Raw genomic sequence first — 19656 nt, forward strand, 5'->3', positions numbered from 1 at the left:
ACTCCTCTTGTCTCCTCCTCATAGATTGTAAGCTCTTGTGATCAGGATCCTCACTCCTCTTGTCTCCTCATAGATTGTAAGCTCTTGTGATCAGGATCCTCACTCCTCTTGTCTCCTCCTCCTCATAGATTGTAAGCTCTTGTGATCAGGATCCTCACTCCTCTTGTCTCCTCATAGATTGTAAGCTCTTGTGATCAGGATCCTCGCTCCTCTTGTCTCCTCCTCATAGATTGTAAGCTCTTGTGATCAGGATCCTCACTCCTCTTGTCTCCTCCTCATAGATTGTAAGCTCTTGTGATCAGGATCCTCACTCCTCTTGTCTCCTCCTCCTCATAGATTGTAAGCTCTTGTGATCAGGATCCTCACTCCTCTTGTCTCCTCCTCCTCCTCATAGATTGTAAGCTCTTGTGATCAGGATCCTCACTCCTCTTGTCTCCTCATAGATTGTAAGCTCTTGTGATCAGGATCCTCACTCCTCTTGTCTCCTCCTCCTCATAGATTGTAAGCTCTTGTGATCAGGATCCTCGCTCCTCTTGTCTCCTCATAGATTGTAAGCTCTTGTGATCAGGATCCTCACTCCTCTTGTCTGCTCCTCATAGATTGTAAGCTCTTGTGATCAGGATCCTCACTCCTCTTGTCTCCTCCTCCTCATAGATTGTAAGCTCTTGTGATCAGGATCCTCGCTCCTCTTGTCTCCTCATAGATTGTAAGCTCTTGTGATCAGGATCCTCACTCCTCTTCTCTCCTCATAGATTGTAAGCTCTTGTGATCAGGATCCTCACTCCTCTTGTCTCCTCCTCATAGATTGTAAGCTCTTGTGATCAGGATCCTCACTCCTCTTGTCTCCTCCTCCTCATAGATTGTAAGCTCTTGTGATCAGGATCCTCACTCCTCTTGTCTCCTCATAGATTGTAAGCTCTTGTGATCAGGATCCTCACTCCTCTTGTCTCCTCCTCCTCATAGATTGTAAGCTCTTGTGATCAGGATCCTCACTCCTCTTGTCTCCTCCTCCTCATAGATTGTAAGCTCTTGTGATCAGGATCCTCACTCCTCTTGTCTCCTCATAGATTGTAAGCTCTTGTGATCAGGATCCTCACTCCTCTTGTCTCCTCCTCCTCATAGATTGTAAGCTCTTGTGATCAGGATCCTCGCTCCTCTTGTCTCCTCATAGATTGTAAGCTCTTGTGATCAGGATCCTCACTCCTCTTGTCTCCTCATAGATTGTAAGCTCTTGTGATCAGGGTCCTCACTCCTCTTGTCTCCTCCTCCTCATAGATTGTAAGCTCTTGTGATCAGGATCCTCACTCCTCTTGTCTCCTCCTCATAGATTGTAAGCTCTTGTGATCAGGATCCTCACTCCTCTTGTCTCCTCCTCCTCATAGATTGTAAGCTCTTGTGATCAGGATCCTCGCTCCTCTTGTCTCCTCATAGATTGTAAGCTCTTGTGATCAGGATCCTCACTCCTCTTGTCTCCTCCTCCTCATAGATTGTAAGCTCTTGTGATCAGGATCCTCACTCCTCTTGTCTCCTCCTCATAGATTGTAAGCTCTTGTGATCAGGATCCTCACTCCTCTTGTCTCCTCCTCCTCATAGATTGTAAGCTCTTGTGATCAGGATCCTCGCTCCTCTTGTCTCCTCCTCCTCATAGATTGTAAGCTCTTGTGATCAGGATCCTCGCTCCTCTTGTCTCCTCATAGATTGTAAGCTCTTGTGATCAGGATCCTCACTCCTCTTGTCTCCTCCTCATAGATTGTAAGCTCTTGTGATCAGGATCCTCACTCCTCTTGTCTCCTCCTCCTCATAGATTGTAAGCTCTTGTGATCAGGATCCTCACTCCTCTTGTCTCCTCCTCCTCATAGATTGTAAGCTCTTGTGATCAGGATCCTCACTCCTCTTGTCTCCTCCTCCTCATAGATTGTAAGCTCTTGTGATCAGGATCCTCACTCCTCTTGTCTCCTCCTCATAGATTGTAAGCTCTTGTGATCAGGATCCTCACTCCTCTTGTCTCCTCATAGATTGTAAGCTCTTGTGATCAGGATCCTCACTCCTCTTGTCTCCTCCTCATAGATTGTAAGCTCTTGTGATCAGGATCCTCACTCCTCTTGTCTCCTCATAGATTGTAAGCTCTTGTGATCAGGATCCTCACTCCTCTTGTCTCCTCCTCATAGATTGTAAGCTCTTGTGATCAGGATCCTCACTCCTCTTGTCTCCTCCTCATAGATTGTAAGCTCTTGTGATCAGGATCCTCACTCCTCTTGTCTCCTCCTCATAGATTGTAAACTCTTGTGATCAGGATCCTCACTCCTCTTGTCTCCTCCTCATAGATTGTAAGCTCTTGTGATCAGGATCCTCACTCCTCTTGTCTCCTCCTCATAGATTGTAAGCTCTTGTGATCAGGATCCTCACTCCTCTTGTCTCCTCCTCCTCATAGATTGTAAGCTCTTGTGATCAGGATCCTCACTCCTCTTGTCTCCTCATAGATTGTAAGCTCTTGTGATCAGGGTCCTCACTCCTCTTGTCTCCTCCTCCTCATAGATTGTAAGCTCTTGTGATCAGGATCCTCGCTCCTCTTGTCTCCTCATAGATTGTAAGCTCTTGTGATCAGGATCCTCACTCCTCTTGTCTCCTCCTCCTCATAGATTGTAAGCTCTTGTGATCAGGATCCTCACTCCTCTTGTCTCCTCCTCATAGATTGTAAGCTCTTGTGATCAGGATCCTCACTCCTCTTGTCTCCTCCTCCTCATAGATTGTAAGCTCTTGTGATCAGGATCCTCGCTCCTCTTGTCTCCTCCTCCTCATAGATTGTAAGCTCTTGTGATCAGGATCCTCGCTCCTCTTGTCTCCTCATAGATTGTAAGCTCTTGTGATCAGGATCCTCACTCCTCTTGTCTCCTCCTCCTCATAGATTGTAAGCTCTTGTGATCAGGATCCTCACTCCTCTTGTCTCCTCCTCCTCATAGATTGTAAGCTCTTGTGATCAGGATCCTCACTCCTCTTGTCTCCTCATAGATTGTAAGCTCTTGTGATCAGGATCCTCGCTCCTCTTGTCTCCTCATAGATTGTAAGCTCTTGTGATCAGGATCCTCACTCCTCTTCTCTCCTCATAGATTGTAAGCTCTTGTGATCAGGATCCTCACTCCTCTTGTCTCCTCCTCCTCATAGATTGTAAGCTCTTGTGATCAGGATCCTCACTCCTCTTGTCTCCTCATAGATTGTAAGCTCTTGTGATCAGGATCCTCACTCCTCTTGTCTCCTCCTCCTCATAGATTGTAAGCTCTTGTGATCAGGATCCTCACTCCTCTTGTCTCCTCCTCCTCATAGATTGTAAGCTCTTGTGATCAGGATCCTCACTCCTCTTGTCTCCTCCTCCTCATAGATTGTAAGCTCTTGTGATCAGGATCCTCACTCCTCTTGTCTCCTCATAGATTGTAAGCTCTTGTGATCAGGATCCTCGCTCCTCTTGTCTCCTCATAGATTGTAAGCTCTTGTGATCAGGATCCTCGCTCCTCTTGTCTCCTCATAGATTGTAAGCTCTTGTGATCAGGATCCTCGCTCCTCTTGTCTCCTCATAGATTGTAAGCTCTTGTGATCAGGATCCTCACTCCTCTTCTCTCCTCATAGATTGTAAGCTCTTGTGATCAGGATCCTCACTCCTCTTGTCTCCTCCTCCTCATAGATTGTAAGCTCTTGTGATCAGGATCCTCACTCCTCTTGTCTCCTCATAGATTGTAAGCTCTTGTGATCAGGATCCTCACTCCTCTTGTCTCCTCCTCCTCATAGATTGTAAGCTCTTGTGATCAGGATCCTCACTCCTCTTGTCTCCTCCTCCTCATAGATTGTAAGCTCTTGTGATCAGGATCCTCGCTCCTCTTGTCTCCTCCTCAAAGATTGTAAGCTCTTTTGATCAGGGTCCTCACTCCTCTTGTCTCCTCATAGATTGTAAGCTCTTGTGATCAGGATCCTCACTCCTCTTGTCTCCTCATAGATTGTAAGCTCTTGTGATCAGGATCCTCACTCCTCTTGTCTCCTCCTCATAGATTGTAAGCTCTTGTGATCAGGATCCTCACTCCTCTTGTCTCCTCATAGATTGTAAGCTCTTGTGATCAGGATCCTCACTCCTCTTGTCTGCTCCTCATAGATTGTAAGCTCTTGTGATCAGGATCCTCACTCCTCTTGTCTCCTCCTCATAGATTGTAAGCTCTTGTGATCAGGATCCTCACTTCTCTTGTCTCCTCCTCATAGATTGTAAGCTCTTGTGATCAGGATCCTCACTCCTCTTGTCTCCTCCTCCTCATAGATTGTAAGCTCTTGTGATCAGGATCCTCACTCCTCTTTTCTCCTCCTCCTCATAGATTGTAAGCTCTTGTGATCAGGATCCTCACTCCTCTTGTCTCCTCCTCATAGATTGTAAGCTCTTGTGATCAGGATCCTCACTCCTCTTGTCTCCTCCTCATAGATTGTAAGCTCTTGTGATCAGGATCCTCACTCCTCTTGTCTCCTCCTCATAGATTGTAAGCTCTTGTGATCAGGATCCTCACTCCTCTTGTCTCCTCCTCATAGATTGTAAGCTCTTGTGATCAGGATCCTCACCCCTCTTGTCTCCTCCTCCTCATAGATTGTAAGCTCTTGTGATCAGGATCCTCACTCCTCTTGTCTCCTCCTCCTCATAGATTGTAAGCTCTTGTGATCAGGATCCTCACTCCTCTTGTCTCCTCCTCCTCATAGATTGTAAGCTCTTGTGATCAGGATCCTCACTCCTCTTGTCTCCTCCTCCTCATAGATTGTAAGCTCTTGTGATCAGGATCCTCACTCCTCTTGTCTCCTCCTCCTCCTCATAGATTGTAAGCTCTTGTGATCAGGATCCTCACTCCTCTTGTCTCCTCCTCCTCCTCATAGATTGTAAGCTCTTGTGATCAGGATCCTCACTCCTCTTGTCTCCTCCTCATAGATTGTAAGCTCTTGTGATCAGGGTCCTCACTCCTCTTGTCTCCTCATAGATTGTAAGCTCTTGTGATCAGGATCCTCACTCCTCTTGTCTCCTCCTCCTCATAGATTGTAAGCTCTTGTGATCAGGATCCTCACTCCTCTTGTCTCCTCCTCATAGATTGTAAGCTCTTGTGATCAGGATCCTCACTCCTCTTGTCTCCTCCTCATAGATTGTAAGCTCTTGTGATCAGGATCCTCACTCCTCTTGTCTCCTCCTCATAGATTGTAAGCTCTTGTGATCAGGGTCCTCACTCCTCTTGTCTCCTCATAGATTGTAAGCTCTTGTGATCAGGATCCTCACTCCTCTTGTCTCCTCCTCCTCATAGATTGTAAGCTCTTGTGATCAGGATCCTCACTCCTCTTGTCTCCTCCTCCTCATAGATTGTAAGCTCTTGTGATCAGGATCCTCACTCCTCTTGTCTCCTCCTCCTCATAGATTGTAAGCTCTTGTGATCAGGATCCTCACTCCTCTTGTCTCCTCATAGATTGTAAGCTCTTGTGATCAGGATCCTCGCTCCTCTTGTCTCCTCATAGATTGTAAGCTCTTGTGATCAGGATCCTCGCTCCTCTTGTCTCCTCATAGATTGTAAGCTCTTGTGATCAGGATCCTCGCTCCTCTTGTCTCCTCATAGATTGTAAGCTCTTGTGATCAGGATCCTCACTCCTCTTCTCTCCTCATAGATTGTAAGCTCTTGTGATCAGGATCCTCACTCCTCTTGTCTCCTCCTCCTCATAGATTGTAAGCTCTTGTGATCAGGATCCTCACTCCTCTTGTCTCCTCATAGATTGTAAGCTCTTGTGATCAGGATCCTCACTCCTCTTGTCTCCTCCTCCTCATAGATTGTAAGCTCTTGTGATCAGGATCCTCACTCCTCTTGTCTCCTCCTCCTCATAGATTGTAAGCTCTTGTGATCAGGATCCTCGCTCCTCTTGTCTCCTCCTCAAAGATTGTAAGCTCTTTTGATCAGGGTCCTCACTCCTCTTGTCTCCTCATAGATTGTAAGCTCTTGTGATCAGGATCCTCACTCCTCTTGTCTCCTCATAGATTGTAAGCTCTTGTGATCAGGATCCTCACTCCTCTTGTCTCCTCCTCATAGATTGTAAGCTCTTGTGATCAGGATCCTCACTCCTCTTGTCTCCTCATAGATTGTAAGCTCTTGTGATCAGGATCCTCACTCCTCTTGTCTGCTCCTCATAGATTGTAAGCTCTTGTGATCAGGATCCTCACTCCTCTTGTCTCCTCCTCATAGATTGTAAGCTCTTGTGATCAGGATCCTCACTTCTCTTGTCTCCTCCTCATAGATTGTAAGCTCTTGTGATCAGGATCCTCACTCCTCTTGTCTCCTCCTCCTCATAGATTGTAAGCTCTTGTGATCAGGATCCTCACTCCTCTTTTCTCCTCCTCCTCATAGATTGTAAGCTCTTGTGATCAGGATCCTCACTCCTCTTGTCTCCTCCTCATAGATTGTAAGCTCTTGTGATCAGGATCCTCACTCCTCTTGTCTCCTCCTCATAGATTGTAAGCTCTTGTGATCAGGATCCTCACTCCTCTTGTCTCCTCCTCATAGATTGTAAGCTCTTGTGATCAGGATCCTCACTCCTCTTGTCTCCTCCTCATAGATTGTAAGCTCTTGTGATCAGGATCCTCACCCCTCTTGTCTCCTCCTCCTCATAGATTGTAAGCTCTTGTGATCAGGATCCTCACTCCTCTTGTCTCCTCCTCCTCATAGATTGTAAGCTCTTGTGATCAGGATCCTCACTCCTCTTGTCTCCTCCTCCTCATAGATTGTAAGCTCTTGTGATCAGGATCCTCACTCCTCTTGTCTCCTCCTCCTCATAGATTGTAAGCTCTTGTGATCAGGATCCTCACTCCTCTTGTCTCCTCCTCCTCCTCATAGATTGTAAGCTCTTGTGATCAGGATCCTCACTCCTCTTGTCTCCTCCTCCTCCTCATAGATTGTAAGCTCTTGTGATCAGGATCCTCACTCCTCTTGTCTCCTCCTCATAGATTGTAAGCTCTTGTGATCAGGGTCCTCACTCCTCTTGTCTCCTCATAGATTGTAAGCTCTTGTGATCAGGATCCTCACTCCTCTTGTCTCCTCCTCCTCATAGATTGTAAGCTCTTGTGATCAGGATCCTCACTCCTCTTGTCTCCTCCTCATAGATTGTAAGCTCTTGTGATCAGGATCCTCACTCCTCTTGTCTCCTCCTCATAGATTGTAAGCTCTTGTGATCAGGATCCTCACTCCTCTTGTCTCCTCCTCATAGATTGTAAGCTCTTGTGATCAGGATCCTTGTTACGCTGAGCGCTCCGGGCACCCTGCTTGCCTCGGTGCACTCACAGTGTATGCCCCCAGGCAGCGCTCCGGTCACGCGGTCTCGGCGGGCGCGTCCCCGCTCTATAGGGCATGCGTATGTCGGGACTCTTAAATTTAAAGGGCCAGTGCACCAGTGATTGGTGCCTGGTCCAAACTGGTTTATTTAGGGTTAAAGGTTTCTGCTTTGACTTAATTAGGCCTGCACCTGTGCACTGCCTATAAGTACCATCTCCTCCCACAGCCTCCTGCCGGATCTTTGTTGCCTTGTGCCTGAGTGAAAGTGGTCCTTGTTCCTGTGTTGCCCTGCCTGTTGCCCTGCCTGTTGCCGAACCCGTTGCTACTGACTACCACCTGTGAACCGTTACTGCCTGCCCTGATCATTTGCTACGTCTGACTTCGCCTGTGCCTGATCCTCTTGTACTTTGCCTTATCTCAGCAGCCAGAGAGGTTGAATCGCTACTGGGTGGAACGACCTGGGGGTTACCTGCCGCAGCAAGACCATCCCGCTTTGCGGCGGGCTCTGGTGAAAACCAGTAACCCCTTTAGACTCTGTTCCCCTGGTACGGCCCACGTCATCACCTCTCTGGCACAGCGGATCCACCACCAGCTACTGCTACTTTCTGCCAGTCCGGACCCTGACAGTAAGATCCGGCCATGGATCCCGCTGAGGTATCTCTGCCAAGCGTCGCTGACCTCTCTGCTATGGTGCTCCAGCAGTCGCAGGAAATTGCGCAGCAGGGACAACAAATGAATCAGTTGTCCGCCATGTTGCAGCAACTCCTGTCTGCCCAGCAGCAACCGTCACCACCGCCAGCTCCAGTGTCACCTCCACAGCCTGCTGCCGCTTCCTGCAGCTCCAGAGTTCGTCTGTCCTTGCCGTAAAAATATGACGGTGACTCCAAGCAGTGTTGCAGCTTCCTGTCTCAATGCTCCCTGCATCTGGAGCTTATGGCCGACCAGTTCCCGTCTGAACGTGCCAAGGTGGCCTTTATAGTTAGTTTGCTAACCAGAAAGGCCCTGGCCTGGGCTACACCATTGTGGGACAGCATGGATCCAGCCACTTCCTCCGTCCATATAGAACAAAAAGTCCCGGCACTCACCAAGTTGCAAGCCAATTCGTGTTTATTGTATGCGTGTAAATAGGACGCGTTTGGGCAAAGCCTTCCTCTGCTGTCTAGCTGGAGATGCGAACAAGCAGTCAGCTGTATACATGAGGAGACGCCCAGTGATGACGTCACCCACTGGCCGGCACGCCGGGTGTGACGTTAACATTGTCACAGTAACAGTGTAAACAGAAATAACAACAATAAACAAAGCAAAACATGTGTACCGATCGCGCTCCCCGGCAGGGAGTTGGCGCGGCTGATGCGCATCGCAGCATGCGACTAATGAAGCCGTTCTCGGAGAAGAAGCTGTGCATCTAATGTCCTTAGTGTTCCCAGCCGGGAACTGAAAGGCTATGTACTCCTTGCTAAACATAGCAAAATAAAGGCTCATAGTTCGTGGAGTCGTTCTAGATCCGGACATCGGGTGCATGGTAAGTCTGATAATCCGGAATTCAGTAGTCCGGCATGTGAACGAGGCTTTAGTAGGAATAAGTGCGCACGTAGCGCTCTGCTATCAATGGAAGTCCGTAGTAAATGTCAGCCGATAACATCGGTATAATAGATGTAAGATGGCGTGCCGGCCAGTGGGTGACGTCATCACTGGGCGCCTCCTCATGTATATAGCTGACTGCTTGTTCGCATCTCCAGCTAGACAGCAGAGGAAGGCTTTGCCGAAACGCGTTCTATTTACACGCATACAATAAACACGAATTGGCTTGCAAATTGGTGAGTGCCGGGACTTTTTTTTTCTATATGCCTATTTTTTCCACGTGCACCGCCCACCACAGAAGTGCCGACTTTTTCTCCTATACTACACTTCCTCCGTCCAATCCTTTTTGCCAGGAATTTCGGAGTGTGTTTGAGGAGCCAGCCCGGGCTTCCTCAGCCGAGACAGCACTTCTGAATTTGACTCAAGGAAGCTCTACAGTGGGTGAATACGCTATCCAATTCCGTACCCTGGCCTCAGAGCTGAATTGGAAAAATGAAGCACTTTGTGCTACCTTCAAAAAGGGACTAAGCAGTGAGATAAAGGATGTCTTAGCCGCACGAGATATACCATCTTCTCTTAGTGACCTCATACATTTGGCCACTAGGATTGACAAGCGTTTCTCCGAGAGACAAGAGGAACTTCGTCAGGAAAGGGAGAGAGCTCGTCCTAGATGCTATTCTCGTCTGGCTCCGGTTTTTCAGCATCCACCGCAACCCTCTTCTGGGCCTCCCGCCGTGGAAGCCATGCAAGTGGACCGGTCTCGCCTGACCTCTCAAGAACGGAGACGCCGTAGAAGCGAGAATTTGTGTCTATACTGCGCCAGCTCAGAGCACTTCCTGAAAGATTGTCCTCTCCGTCCACCGTGTTTGGGAAACGCACACACCTAGTAAACGTAGGAGAGGTGTTACTAGGTGTGGATTCCTCCTCTCCACGTCTTACGGTATCTGTGCGGCTATCCGTACCCACCAAGTCACCTTTCACTGCAGTCGCTTTTCTGGTCTCCGGTACTGCCGGCAACTTCATCCATGCTTCCTGGATTGTTAAGTATCATATTCCTGTGGTTCGTCTTCTCAAGCCCTTCAGTATCGCCACAGTCAATGGAGAGAGACTCGCTGCTACTGTGCAGTTCCGAAGTCTGCCACTCCAGATGGACATTGGGATTCTTCATACAGAGAAACAGGAGTTCTATGTCCTCCCCTTTTGCTCCTCTGAACTCCTCCTGGGTCTGCCTTGGCTCCAACGCCATTGTCCTGTCCTGAATTGGACCTCAGGAGAGATCCTAAGTTGGGGTCCCTCTTGCTTCTGCCGCTGTCTCAAGCCTGTTCCTGTCAAGCAAACCTCCGCTGCTTCTCCTCCACCGGGTTTGCCAGAGCCATATCACAGTTTTGCTGATGTTTTCTGTAAGAAGCAAGCCGAGGTTATTCCTCCTCACAGACCTTATTACTGTCCCATTGACTTGTTGCCAGGGACTACTCCACCACGGGATAGAATATATCCCCTCTCACCACCAGAGACTCTTGCCATGTCAGAATACATCAAAGAGAATTTGCAAAGGGGATTTATAAGGAAGTCTTCCTAACCAGCAGGAGCAGGGTTCTTTGTCACCAAGAAGGACGGCTCCCTTCGTCCGTGCATTGACTACCGAGGACTTAATAAGATCACAGTCAAGAATCGCTACCCTCTCCCCTTGATCTCTGAGCTCTTTGATCGTCTGCGTGGGGCCAGAATCTTTACCAAGTTGGATCTCCGTGATCCGCATAAGAGAGGGTGAGGAGTGGAAGACCGCCTTCAACACACGGGATGGCCATTTTGAGTACCTGGTGATGCCCTTTGGTCTCTGTAACGCACCAGCTGTCTTTCAGGAATTTGTGAATGACCTCTTCAGGAACCTGCTCTACACCTGTGTGGTGGTCTACCTGGATGACATCCTCATCTTCTCATCCAGTCTGGAACAACACCAGTTTCATGTGAAACAAGTCCTGTCCCGTCTGAGGAGGAATTGCCTCTATGCCAAGATTGAAAAGTGCCTATTTGAGCAGACCAGTCTGCCTTTCCTTGGGTACATAATTTCTGCCCAAGGCCTACAGATGGACCCAGCTAAACTCTCTGCAGTACTGGACTAGCTGTGCCCCTCTGGTCTACGTGCCATACAAAGGTTCCTGGGCTTTGCCAACTACTATAGGCAGTTCATTCCACACTACTCCTCCCTTGTGGCTCCCATTGTGGCCTTGACAAAAAAAGGAGCCAATCCCAAGTTGTGGTCTTCCCAGGCCAAGGAGGCCTTCCAGTCCATGAAAGCCTCATTCGCCTCCGCACCAGTTCTCACCAGACCAGACCCCTCCACGCCTTTCTCCTTGGAAGTGGACGCCTCCTCCGTAGGAGCTGGAGCCGTGCTCACCCAGAAGTCCCCAAAAGGAAAGACTGTAACATGCGGTTTCTTTTCCAAGACATTTTCTCCTGCCGAGAGGAATTACTCGATAGGTGACAGAGAGCTGTTGGCCATTAAACTGGCATTAGAGGAATGGAGGCATCTTCTAGAGGGCTCTACCCACCCAGTGAGCATCTACACAGATCACAAAAATCTATCTTACCTCCAGTCTGCACAGAGACTTAATCCCCGCCAGGCCCGCTGGTCTCTTTTCTTTGCACGCTTTAATTTCTTGATTCACTTTCGTCCAGCAAGCAAGAACATCAGAGCAGATGCACTATCCCGCTCTTCTGACGTTGTAGGTGACGAGACTTCTCCTCAACATATCATTCCTCCAGAGTGCCTCATTTCCGTTGCTCCTGTGGATCTTCGTCCTCTTCCTCCAGGCAAGACCTTCGTGCCACCTCGTCTACGTTTTGAGGATTCTCAAGTGGGGACACTCTTCGTTAGTGGCTGGCCATCCAGGTGTTCGGAAGACCCTTCAGCTAATTTCCAGAAAATACTGGTGGCAATCGTTGGAGAGGGACGTCACCGAATTTGTGCAAGCCTGTTCTGTGTGCGCCAGAGACAAGACCCCGCGCCAGAAACCTGCTGGTCTGCTCCAGCCTCTTCCAGTTCTGGAATCTCCATGGTCTCACATCACCATGGACTTCGTCACTGATCTTCTTCCACCATCTCATGGCATGATGGTAATCTGGGTTGTCGTGGACCGCTTCTCCAAGATGGCGCACTTTATTCCTCTACCAGCTTTACCATCTGCACCACAGTTGGCAAAACTGTTCTTACAGCACATTTTCCGTTTACATGGTCTTCCTTCCCATATTGTGTCTGACAGAGGTGTTCAATTCGTGTCTAAATTCTAGAGAGCCCTCTGTGGACAGTTAAAGATCAAGTTGGACTTTTCCTCCTCATATCACCCCCAAACCAACGGTCAGGTGGAGCGTGTGAACCAAATTCTGGGTGACTATCTTCGTCACTTCGTCTCCTCTCGCCATGACGACTGGGTCGATCTTCTTCCGTGGGCAGAGTTCTCTTTTATAACTACAAGGACTCTTCTGCTTCCAACAAGTCTCCCTTCTTTGTGGTTTACGGCCATCATCCTTTGCCGCCTCTGCCCTTGTCTTCCACCTCCGATGTACCTGCAGTAGACTACCTAGTACGGGACTTTGCTTCCATCTGGCGCGAGACACGTCTCTCTCTCTCCAACAGGCCTCATCCCGCATGAAGGTCCAGGCGGATAAAAAATGTCGGGCTCCTCCAGTCTTTACCCCCGGAGACAAGGTCTGGCTATCTTCGAGGTACATCTGTTTCAGGGTCCCAAGTTATAAACTGGGTCCTCGCTATTTGGGACCCTACAGAGTCAAAAAGAGGATCAATCCAGTTTGCTACCAGCTCCACCTACCTTCCACTTTAAGAATTCCCAACTGCTTTCACATCTCCCTCCTGAAGCCGGCGGTTTTCAACCGCTTCTCCCAAAGAGATGTTGCTCCTACCCCTGTGTCTGGCACTTCCGATATCTTTTCTGTGCGGGAGATCCTGGCCTCTAAGTCGGTCAGGGGAAAAAAAAGTATTTCTGGTCGACTGGGAGGGCATCCTCAAGTTCTTGGGTACCAAAAAAAGGGGGAGACCTAAGGGGGGGGGGGGGGGGTACTGTTACGCTGAGCGCTCCGGGCACCCTGCTTGCCTCGGTGCGCTCACAGCGTATGCCCCCAGGCAGCGCTCCGGTCACGCGGGCGCGTCCCCGCTCTATAGGGCACGCGTATGCCGGGACTCTTAAATTTAAAGGGCCAGTGCACCAGTGATTGGTGCCTGGTCCAAACTGGTTTATTTAGGGTTAAAGGTTTCTGCTTTGACTTAATTAGGCCTGCACCTGTGCACTGCCTATAAGTACCATCTCCTCCCACAGCCTCCTGCCGGATCTTTGTTGCCTTGTGCCTGAGTGAAAGTGGTCCTTGTTCCTGTGTTGCCCTGCCTGTTGCCGAACCCGTTGCTACTGACTACCACCTGTGAACCGTTGCTGCCTGCCCTGATCATTTGCTACGTCTGACTTCGCTGTGCCTGATCCTCTTGTACTTTGCCTTATCTCAGCAGCTAGAGAGGTTGAGTCGCTACTGGGTGGAACGACCTGGGGGTTACCTGCCACAGCAAGACCATCCCACTTTGCGGTGGGCTCTGGTGAAAACCAGTAACCCCTTTAGACTCCGTTCCCCTGGTACGGCCCACGTCATCACCTCTCTGGCACAGCGGATCCACCACCAGCTACTACTAATTCCTGCCAGTCCGGACCCTGACAATCCTCACTCCTCTTGTCTCCTCCTCATAGATTGTAAGCTCTTGTGATCAGGATCCTCGCTCCTCTTGTCTCCTCCTCCTCATAGATTGTAAGCTCTTGTGATCAGGATCCTCACTCCTCTTGTCTCCTCCTCATAGATTGTAAGCTCTTGTGATCAGGATCCTCGCTCCTCTTGTCTCCTCCTCCTCATAGATTGTAAGCTCTTGTGATCAGGATCCTCGCTCCTCTTGTCTCCTCCTCCTCATAGATTGTAAGCTCTTGTGATCAGGATCCTCGCTCCTCTTGTCTCCTCCTCCTCATAGATTGTAAGCTCTTGTGATCAGGATCCTCGCTCCTCTTGTCTCCTCCTCCTCATAGATTGTAAGCTCTTGTGATCAGGATCCTCACTTCTCTTGTCTCCTCCTCCTCATAGATTGTAAGATCTTGTGATCAGGATCCTCGCTCCTCTTGTCTCCTCCTCCTCATAGATTGTAAGCTCTTGTGATCAGGATCCTCACTTCTCTTGTCTCCTCCTCCTCATAGATTGTAAGCTCTTGTGATCAGGATCCTCACTCCTCTTGTCTCCTCCTCCTCATAGATTGTAAGCTCTTGTGTCTCCTGAACATGTGTTCTGCTCTGCTGTGCGGTGGTGTGGTGACAGGTTACTACAGCTCGGGAATATCTTCTCACTCCTGCAGCTGTTGTCATCGCTCTGAGATATCACACGGACACAGACGTTCATTCTCTCTGTGCCCTCCATACAGCAGTAAGGTAATGTATAGAACTATAGAGGATATAGTGTATATAATGTATAGAACTATAGAGGATATAGTGTATATATAATGTATAGTATTATAGAGGATATAGTATATATAATGTATAGTATTATAGAGGATATAGTATATATAATGTATAGTATTATAGAGGATATAGTGTATATATAATGTATAGAGGGTGTAGTGTATATCATGTATAGTATTGTGGTAGCCTATAGGGGTGATGATGAACAGGGGTGTTGCGGAGTGGTAGTGTAGGGTATAGGATTAACCCTTGATTGTTGTGACGCCAGGGTGCGGGCTTCCTCAATGCAATAGTCCTACCGCCACCCGTCCCACAAACGATAGGGAGGAATAAAGGATTGTCCACAGCAGAGGTTGTAGTAAACCAAGAATAACTTTACTGCAGATTTTATGCAGGTGCAGAATACAGACAGTCTTTTGTAAGAGGACCGTGGTGCAGGCTCCTCACAGGTTTGCTGGGACTTTGTATTAGGATGAGCTTGGATTTTGCTAGTTACTGTGCCACTGGATTTAGGGGTAATTTGGGTCCAGTAGTCACACAGGATTTGTAGGTTTTGAGCTGGATTCACTCCCGTTTTGTGGCTGCTGAGGAATAGGCTTCAGGCCTAGCTTGTCTTGTAGCTGTAATAACCGGAGTGCTTTCTCTGATAGTCCGGAACTAAGAGAGCGGTTAAGTGGCAGCCGCCCCATTATATATATGGAGGGGGCAGGATCAAAGCTCATTGGTTTAGCAAACCTGTTAGTCCTGACCTAAAGCATTATGGGCATATCACATGACCCAAAGGTCCTTGAACGTTAGCATAACACAATTTATTAACAGTCACATGACCTAAGGTCCTGTAGATCAATATACTATAATAGAAAATATATAAATATATACATTAAACACAATATTAAGAGGCGACTAGGGGTTATCCCTCCAGGAGAGCCCTGATAGAATGGAGGGACTCTGGCTGTGGGGACTGTAGACAGAGGGACAGGACCAAGTCCTGTACCGGGACACCACAAACCCACCTTACATAAAATGAGTCGTCCTCGACGATGTTCACCAATGGGACAGAATGCCTGAAAGTCCATAACACAGTCCTGGGCATAATTTTAATGTTATGGCTGTAGAATAACACAATAATAAAGAGTCCTTGCTCAGTGTAGAATGTCCTTGCAAGCACCAAATCTTTTTATTTTTTTTATATCAACAGAATTATATGACATTAATTCACAACAGGATTATGAGTTCTAATGAACTCACGAATAGGATCGTAGTATCCATGAATTCAGGAACAGGATTATAGAGGATTATGAATTCAGGGACAGGATTATAGAGGATTATGAATTCAGGGACAGGATTATAGAGGACTATGAATTCAGGAACAGGATTATAGAGGACTATGAATTCAGGAACAGGATTAGGCTGGGTCCACACTACGTTTTGTCCCATACGGGAGCGCATACGGCAGGAGGGAGCTAAAACCTCGCGCTCCCGTATGTGACCGTATGTGCTCCCGTATGTCATTCACTTCAATGAGCCGACCGGAGTGAAACGTTCGGTCCGGTCGGCTCATTTTTGCGCCGTATGCGCTTTTACAACCGGACCTAAAACCGTGGTCAACCACGGTTTTAGGTCCGGTTGTAAAAGCGCATACGGCGCAAAAATGAGCCGACCGGACCGAACGTTTCACTCCGGTCGGCTCATTGAAATGAATGACATACGGGAGCGCATACGGTCACATACGGGAGCGCGAGCTTTTAGCTCCCTCCTGCCGTATGCGCTCCCGTATGGGACAAAACGTAGTGTGGACCCAGCCTTATAGAGGACTATGAATTCAGGGACAGGATTATAGAGGATTATGAATTCAGGGACAGGATTATAGAGGACTATGAATTCAGGAACAGGATTATAGAGGACTATGAATTCAGGGACAGGATTATAGAGGATTATGAATTCACGAACAGGATTACTTTAGACTGATCTTAGAGATCCTTTTACTATCACCATCTACCTTATTATGCATGAAATTTAGTACTGACTAACACTTGGCCAATACTTTAATTGTTTATTTTTTCTTTCTTTTGACTGACAATTAACCCCTTAAGGACTCAGGGTTTTTCCGTTTTTGCACTTTCGTCTTTTCCTTCTTACCTTTTAAAAATCATAACCCTTTCAATTTTCCACCTAAAAATCCATATTATGGCTTATTTTTTGCGTCGCCAATTCTACTTTGCAGTGACATCAGTTATTTTACCCAAAAATGCACGGCGAAACTGAAAAAAAAAATCATTGTGCGACAAAATCGAAGAAAAAAACGCCATTTTGTAACTTTTGGGGGCTTCCGTTTCTACGCAGTGCATATTTCGGTAAAAATTACACCTTATCATTATTCTCTTGGTCCATATGGTTAAAATGATACCCTACTTATACAGGTTTGATTTTGTCGCACTTCTGGAAAAAATCCTAACTACATGCAGGAAAATTTATACGTGTTACGCCTAGCGCTCCGGGTCCCCGCTCCTCCCCGGAGCGCTCACGGCGTCTCTCTCCCTGCAGCGCCCCGGTCAGTCCCGCTGACCGGGAGCGCTGCACTGTCATGGCCGTCGGGGATGCGATTCGAACAGCGGGACGCGCCCGCTCGCGAATCGCATCCCAGGTCACTTACCCGTCCCGGTCCCCTGCTGTCATGTGCTGGCGCGCGCGGCTCCGCTCTCTAGGGCGCGCGCACGCGCGCCAGCTCTCTGAGACTTAAAGGGCCAGTGCACCAATGATTGGTGCCTGGCCCAATTAGCTTAATTGGCTTCCACCTGCTCCCTGGCTATATCTGATCTCCTCCCTTGCCGGATCTTGTTGCCTTGTGCCAGTGAAAGCGTTTAGTGTGTCCAAAGCCTGTGTTACCTGAACTTCTGCTATCCATCCTGACTACGAACCTTGCCGCCTGCCCCCGACCTTCTGCTACGTCTGACCTTGCCTCTGCCTAGTCCTTCTGTCCCACGCCTTCTCAGCAGTCAGCGAGGTTGAGCCGTTGCTAGTGGATACGACCTGGTTGCTACTGCCGCAGCAAGACCATCCCGCTTTGTGGCGGGCTCTGGTGAAAACCAGTAGCCTCTTAGAACCGGTCCACTAGCACGGTCCACGCCAATCCCTCGCTGACACAGCGGATCCACAACCCGTAGCCGAATCGTGACAGTAGATCCGGCCATGGATCCCGCTGAGGTGCCGCTGCCAAGTCTCGCTGACCTTACCACGGTGGTCGCTCAGCAATCGCAGCAAATTGCCCAACAAGGACAGCAGCTGTCGCAGTTGACCGCCACGTTACAGCAACTTCTGCCTCTGCTACAGCAGCAACCATCTCCTCCGCCAGCTCCTGCACCTCCTCCGCAGCGAGTGGCCGCTCCTAGCCTCCGCTTGTCCCTGCCGGACAAATTTGATGGGGACTCTAAACTCTGCCGTGGATTTTTGTCTCAGTGTTCCCTGCATATGGAGATGTTGTCGGACTTGTTTCCTACAGAACGGTCTAAGGTGGCGTTCGTAGTAAGCCATCTTTCAGGAAAGGCCTTGTCTTGGGCCACACCGCTCTGGGACCGCAATGATCCTGCCACAGCCACAGTCCAGTCCTTCTTCGCTGAAGTCCGGAGTGTCTTCGAGGAGCCAGCCCGAGCTTCTTCTGCCGAGACTGCTCTGTTGAACCTGGTCCAGGGTAATTCTTCAGTGGGCGAGTACGCCATCCGATTTCGTACTCTTGCTTCTGAGTTATCATGGAATAACGAGGCTCTCTGCGCGACCTTTAAAAAAGGCCTATCCAGTCGCATCAAGGATGTGCTGGCCGCACGAGAGATTCCTGCCAACCTGCAAGAACTCATCCATTTGGCTACCCGCATTGACATGCGTTTTTCTGAGCGACACCAAGAGCTCCGCCAGGAAAAAGACTTAGATCTCTGGGCACCTCTCCCACAGTATCCGTTGCAATCTACGCCTGGGCCTCCCGCCGAGGAGGCCATGCAAGTGGATCGGTCTCGCCTGACCCAGGAAGAGAGGAATCGCCGTAGGGAAGAAAATCTCTGTCTTTACTGTGCCAGTACCGAGCATTTCTTGGTGGATTGCCCTATCCGTCCTCCACGTCTGGGAAACGCACGCACGCACCCAGCTCACTTGGGTGTGGCGTCTCTTGGTTCTAAGTCTGCTTCTCCACGTCTCACGGTGCCCGTGCGGATTTCTCCTTCAGCCAACTCCTCCCTCTCAGCCGTGGCCTGCTTGGACTCTGGTGCCTCTGGGAATTTTATTTTGGAGTCATTTGTGAACAAATTCCGCATCCCGGTGACCCGTCTCGTCAAGCCGCTCTACATTTCCGCGGTCAATGGAGTCAGACTGGATTGCACCGTGCGTTACCGCACAGAACCCCTCCTGATGTGTATTGGTCCCCACCACGAAAGGATTGAGCTCTTCGTTCTCCCCAACTGTACCTCTGAGGTCCTCCTCGGTCTGCCATGGCTCCGGCTTCATTCTCCCACCCTTGATTGGACCACCGGGGAGATCAAGAACTGGGACTCTGCTTGCCATCGGAAGTGCCTCTCCCCCCCTCCCAGTCCCGTCAGGCAAGCCCCTGTGCCTCCTCATGGCTCCCGTCCTTGTGTCACCCTGCCCCGTGCCAAGCTTCACCCTCTGCCCTCCCTCCCCATTCCAACTCCTGCTGTACTGCCTGCCGTTGAGGAAACCCTCCGTTCTTTCCCGGTGTCCTCATCCCAGGGGAGGCAGTTACCGGACAAAAAAAAGGGGAGACCTAAGGGGGGGGGTACTGTTACGCCTAGCGCTCCGGGTCCCCGCTCCTCCCCGGAGCGCTCACGGCGTCTCTCTCCCTGCAGCGCCCCGGTCAGTCCCGCTGACCGGGAGCGCTGCACTGTCATGGCCGTCGGGGATGCGATTCGCACAGCGGGACGCGCCCGCTCGCGAATCGCATCCCAGGTCACTTACCCGTCCCGGTCCCCTGCTGTCATGTGCTGGCGCGCGCGGCTCCGCTCTCTAGGGCGCGCGCACGCGCGCCAGCTCTCTGAGACTTAAAGGGCCAGTGCACCAATGATTGGTGCCTGGCCCAATTAGCTTAATTGGCTTCCACCTGCTCCCTGGCTATATCTGATCTCCTCCCTTGCACTCCCTTGCCGGATCTTGTTGCCTTGTGCCAGTGAAAGCGTTTAGTGTGTCCAAAGCCTGTGTTACCTGAACTTCTGCTATCCATCCTGACTACGAACCTTGCCGCCTGCCCCCGACCT

The 19656-nt window shown here is 49.5% G+C and overlaps 1 pseudogene; it reads right to left on the reverse strand.

Annotated features, from left to right (window-relative positions):
• LOC130298050 (zinc finger protein ZFP2-like) overlaps positions 1 to 19656 on the reverse strand; it is a 308006-nt pseudogene that overhangs the window by 169165 nt on the left and 119185 nt on the right.

This window comes from Hyla sarda, assembly GCF_029499605.1.
Source record: "Hyla sarda isolate aHylSar1 chromosome 1 unlocalized genomic scaffold, aHylSar1.hap1 SUPER_1_unloc_19, whole genome shotgun sequence".
In the NCBI taxonomy this organism is placed as follows: domain Eukaryota; kingdom Metazoa; phylum Chordata; class Amphibia; order Anura; family Hylidae; genus Hyla; species Hyla sarda.